The sequence below is a fragment of the Grampus griseus genome (genome assembly GCF_964374135.1).
Source record: "Grampus griseus genome assembly, chromosome: 9".
NCBI classification, from domain to species: Eukaryota; Metazoa; Chordata; class Mammalia; order Artiodactyla; family Delphinidae; genus Grampus; species Grampus griseus.
Window position 1 is genome coordinate 75,322,936 of NC_139003.1, and position 6,023 is coordinate 75,328,958.

Sequence of the window (6,023 nt, forward strand, 5' to 3'; positions counted from 1 at the left end):
TGGTGAAGAGTGGAGAATATTGCCAGCATATGCAAAGACATTGAACTCTGAAATGATTTGAGCATTAGTGAGAACTTTTCTATAAGCCTTTGATTTATTCATCATCTACCACACATTCTGTATTTCCATATTCAAACAAAGATCTGGCTTAGGCAATGAGGAATCATCTGATTGAGTTATCAAGGGCTGGAGTGCTGGCAGGGCTTGTTCGTATTAGCATATGGGTTAGAACTTCACGTCCTAGGCTTGGGCCTTAACTTGGCAGGTCTCCTGGGGGTAGATTCCACACTGAATAGCAGAATGGCTAAGAAAACAAATTCTTGTGCCAGACTGGGTTTAAATCGCAGCTCTGCCACTTCTAACCAGCGGATGTGACCTTGGGTATGTTACCAGACATTTTTATGCCTCAGTATCTTCATTTGGAAAATGAGAACAATAATGGCAGAACCTACTTCATCATAGGATTGTTACGAGGATAAAAGAAGTTAATAGATACAAAGCTCTGAGAATAGTGCCTGGTACATAGGAAGCTCTGTATAAGTACTAAGTACTAGTATTACTTGAGACTAGTATTTAAACAAAAATGCTACTTTGTTCATTTAGAGTGAACTTTGTTCTTTTCTCATGGTGCTAAGAGTCTCCTAGGTCCTACTTTTTTGGTATTAAGATGCCTGAGATGCTAAATTTTGAATCAGAAAGTTGTTTGCTGGGAATCGGCATAGAATATTTGTCCTAGGTCCTGGTAAAGGCCAGTGAGATATCTCTCCACCATAACAGAAACATTCTCTGTTCGTTGGGTTACATCTCCCAGAATCATTATCTTACTCCTTTGTTGCTATCTGCCAGGCCAGATATAGCTAGTGGGTTCAGAGTCGAATGGAGATAAAACTTGGAAAGAACCCCTGAAGTGCTAGTTGTTAAGCCAGGATCTTTTTGATAAGACACGCAGGGTGACCTATCTGAGGCACTGCTGTCTACTCTACAGCCCTTGTGGTGGAAAATGGCTGGGGTTTCCCTGCCTTGGAAGGACTTGGAGCAATTCCTGTAGTTCCTTGATTATTACAATGTCCCTGATAGACTAGAGACAAGGAAGGCTTTTTTACAGAACTCTTGATGCATTCTTTAGAACCCTCAGCTAAGTAAACTACCTCAGGACTTTGCTTGGAGCTCTCAAAGACATGTTTCAACTTTGCTGAATTCATTTATTAGTTCTAACAGTTTTGGGGGTGAGTTTTTAGGGTTTTCTATATATAATATCACGTCATCTGCAAACAGAGACAGTTTTACTACTTCCTTTCTGATTTGGATCCTTATTATGTCTTTTTATTGCCTAATTGCTCTGGCTAGTCCTTCTAGTACTATGTTTAATAAAAGTGGCAAGAGTGGGCATGTGTGTTTTGCTCCTGATCTTAGAGGAAAAACTTTCTTATCACTGAGTATGATGTTAGCTGTGGGCTTATCATATATGACCTTTCTTATGTTGCGAAACATTCTCTCTGTGCCTAGTTTGTTGACAGTTTTTATCATGAATGGATTTCAGATTTTGTCAAGTGCTTTTTCTGCATCTGTTGAGATGATCATACAATTTTTAACCTTCATTTTGTTGTGTGATGTATCATATTAATCTCCTTTGACTGTTGTTGCAGGTGTGTGCTTCTGGCCACATCTTGCCTGTTCTATATACCTATATATAATTATATATATTTGAATGAAACCCATCACATATACAGATGCCATGTGCACATAACCATAATAATAATTGGCAAGGTTAAGCCAGAGGAGGCCTGATCCTCAGAGAGTTGTGGAGTTGGTTAATAGAACACAGTTCCTTTAGGAGTGAAATGGATGGACAATAACAAAGGAATTTACTCAATATGTATCATTAAAATAAATCCACCTCAGGAGGCTGAGAGGAGTTGCTCCAATAAAGTCACGCTCTCTTGTTCTGTTTCCAAACTTGAGTCAGTTTCTCAACCCAGAAACCACTGACTGAGGAAAAGTTATGTCCCCAGGAGAAGGACACTGCAACACATGTCAAATACATGTGGTAATGATTCCCCTAGTCCTTCCCCAAAGGGACTTACCTCCAGGTATTTGAGTAATTGCACTGGGGAAAAGGGTAAGAATAACCCAATATTTGTTGGATGCAGGGTCTGAATTCACAGTGATACCTGGGGTCCAAAGCACCTCGTATAATGGATGCATATGGCAGCCAGGTAATAAATGGAGTCCTGGCCAAGGTTTGGCTCACAGTGGGTCAACAATGTCATTTGTTGAGCCTCTGAATATTTTATTAGAGTGAATACTTAGTACTTCATAAAATCCCTCGCGTTGTGTTCCTGACCTACAGGACAAGAATCATTATAGTGGGAGAGACAAAAAAAGAAAGAAAGAAAGAAGGAAGAGAGAAGAGAAGAAAAGGAAAAGAAAAGGAAAACACCAAGTAAGTGGTAATCTCTGAAACTGCCTCTATCCCTCAGCCAAATAATAAAAACACTATCTTAACCTGGGGTGGTGGTGGAGGAGATTAGTGAGCCTGTTAAGTATCTAAAAGATGTTTGATTCCCATCATCTGGGCTGTAAAGAATGACAGCAGACTGCCACAAACTGCGCTAAGTCATAGGCTCAACTGCAGTTGAAGTGCCAGGTGTGGTGTCCTTTCCATTGCACATGAATATACTCCCAAGTACCTGGTAGGCAGACATTGATTGGGTAGATGCATAATTTCCATCCCTGTTAGGAAAATAAAAGATCAGAAACAGTGTGTATTCACAGGGAAAAGATGACGGTAGTTTTACCTCAGGGCTATTTAAACGTTCTTGTCCTCTGTCATCCAGTAAGTTGAAGAGGATGCCATAGAGAACATCACATTAATACATTATATCAACGGTAACATATTTATTGGACGATATGAGCAAGAGGTCGCTAACATATTGGAAGCTTTGATAAGACACCCTCCCTAGAGGGTGAGAGAGATACCGTAAGAAGATTCAGGGACCTTGTCACATCAGTAATATTTTTAGAGTTCCATTGGTCAGGGGGCATTCCAGGACATGCCATCCAAAGTAAAGGACAAATTATTGCACCCTGAACTTCCTAAACATGAAAAAGGAAGGATAATGCCTAGTAGGCCTCTTCAGATCTTGGAGGCAGTATATTCCAACTGGGAATACTGCTTCCACCCAGTGGCATGAAAGGCTGCCAGCTATGAGCAGAAAAGGGCTCTGCAGTCATGTAACCAGGCAGGTTCAAAGGTTCTAGACATCAGTGGTAGGAAAGTTGCAGTTTATGGCCACCGTCAATAGGGAATCACAACCGAGGCCCTGGGGGTTTTAGGATAAGGCCATGCCATCTTCAGTGGAGAATTATATACTTTATGAAAAATGAAGCTAGTTAGTTGTATGAGATGATGATGTATGAGAGATGAGTTACCTGACCATGGGGCAAAATCACCATGTGGTTACAACTGGCAATCTTGAGCTGGGGTTCTATCAGAACCATCCAGTCATAACTTGCAGCAGGTGCAGCAGTAATCCATGGTAAGATGGAACTGGTAGATACAGGTTGAGCAAAAGCAGGACCCGAGGGTTCATGGAAATTGCACGAGCAGGCAGCCCAGACCCCCATGTCACACCTACAGGTGTATGGGCCATCTTTTAAGACCAGATGTAAAAAGGAGGAAAAACCCAAACTTGGTTCATGGACTAGTTGCTTCTGTGGTTGCAAGCTGAAAATAGATAGCATCCTCCGTACAGCTCCACTCAGGGGTGGTACTGAAAGCCAGTCACAAGGGAAAATCTTCCCAATGGGCAGAGCTTCAAGAGGTGAAGCTTGAGGTCACCCCCTTTGTGTGGAGAGAGAAGTGGCCTGAGTTCAGAATATATGTGAACTCTTCTTGGGCAGTGAGAAATGACTGGCTGTTAAGTGATTTGTGGAGAGACAGATTGGAAGATTACATGTAAGGGGTAGAGGCACGTGGCATATGGGAGTGGGCATGGAGTGTGAGCATCTCCATATCATACGTTAATACCACCCTAATGCTGACACGATGGGTACATAAGAAAAAGGGCTACGGTGGCAGGGATGAAAGCCATGTATGGGCTTAATGGTATGGGCTCCTATTCACTTAGGTTGATCTAGTGTTTCTGCTTTTGCCTGAAGTTCAACTTGCCAGAAACAGCGACCAACACTGAGCTCCTGATACGGCACAATCCCTCCAGGAGACCAGCCTGGCACATGATGACAAGTTGATCACGCTAGGCACAGTAACAGACATATTCCAGGTAGGAGATTGTCTTTCTTGCTCACGCCATCACTTTTTGAGGATTTGATTTATTGGCATGGAATCATACATAATTTCATGTTACACCAGGGGATTGACTTTATGGCGAAGGTGTTGGGAGTGTGCCCATGGTCAGGTGGTCCACGGTCTTAACTCATATAGAATCACCCAGAAGCTTCCTAAATGATAGAGTATTGGAATGGCCTGTTAAAGGCACAGCTGTAGCATTAGCTTGGAGGAGATATTTTTGAGGATGGGGTATCAACCTAGGATGCAGGATACACTTTTGAGTTCAAAACATTTATATGGTGCTATGTCTCTGATACAAGAATACATGCGTCTGGGAACCAACAGGTGGAAGCTGAGTGTCCCTACTTGCCATTATTATTCCTGTGTCCCTGTTGTAATTTGTGCTTCCCATTTTAGCAATTCCTGTTGAATTATAAGCTGCAATTACCACCTAGCCCCTTTGGGTTCCTTGTTCCAAGAGACCCCCAGACAAGGAGTCACCATCCTGGTAGGAGTAATTGATTCTGATCCATCTTTAATAAAGAAGGTGCTGCCCCAGCTGCTGGGAGTACAGGCAGTAGACAGCTTACAGCTGTCAGCTCCTGAAGGCATTCTCATCTGCAGAGCCTCGTTGCCTGGTCATGCCCCATCTGAGTGGTCATTGAACCGTTCAGTGATTTACCAGTCAGCTTCACCTAGCAACTGTGAGATTCTTGTGGGGCCAACTATGTCCAAAGGCAGTCGTTAGAAAACATCCTACATGCTAAACTCCATCATAGAGTTTACTTCCTGTGGGAACCCAACCTGTGATGAGTTGCCATTACAACTCAGTTTTTATACTGTTTGAAAGTGCTAAGACAAGGTAAAGGAAAAGATTTTATGGGATTACTATTAGGGGTAACTAATGTAGTCTTTGGGACCTCAAAGAGTTTTTGAAAAACAAAAAACCAACCACTTAATTTGTCCCTTCAAAGTTAAAGATGTTTGTTAACAATAAGAGAAGGAACTGCTTTTGAAATGGTCACGATATGAGAGCATTTTGAAAATGGCTATTTGTCTGTTGTTACATGAGTTTACTACTGAAAATGATATGTCATTATAAGAACCCTCATACTTATAAATGGAATTTTCTGTCCTGCATAAAAATCTTCCAAGGGGTTTTTTGTTTAAAACATAAATGCACGTATGCACTATAAAGGATATTTCAGTGATCCTCCTTTAAGTACTGGCATGAACAATAAAACTGTTAATTTTAGTTGACAGTGTGTTCATATAATATTCATTGGCACTAATTTTTATTGTGAACCATCTACCGGTGAGAGTTGAAATTTTCCTGATATTTGAATTTTCTCTTCTCTAAATTATTGAATCGCCAAGTAACTGATCAAAGGCAATCTGCATGTTTCAAAACATATCTAGTTCATTGCCATCCTTTCCCTTTCCTTTCTTGATACCAAATTAGGGATTAAAGAGTCATTTTTGGAAGAAATTATTTCCAAAGGTAAATAAGAACAGTGGAAAAATTATTTCACTCCATATGCTAGCCTGGTTAAGTTCTTCCCTCATGGCTTCTATTTATCTCCACAAATAACCTAACTCCTCAGTGCCAACACCCTAGCATGGTCCAACTAGTTCACCCTCATGTGTCAATGTTTCTGGTAATAATGATTTCCAGAACTCAGACACTGAAATACAATTTTTCCTTTCTGTATGAAAATTAGGTTTTTAAAAG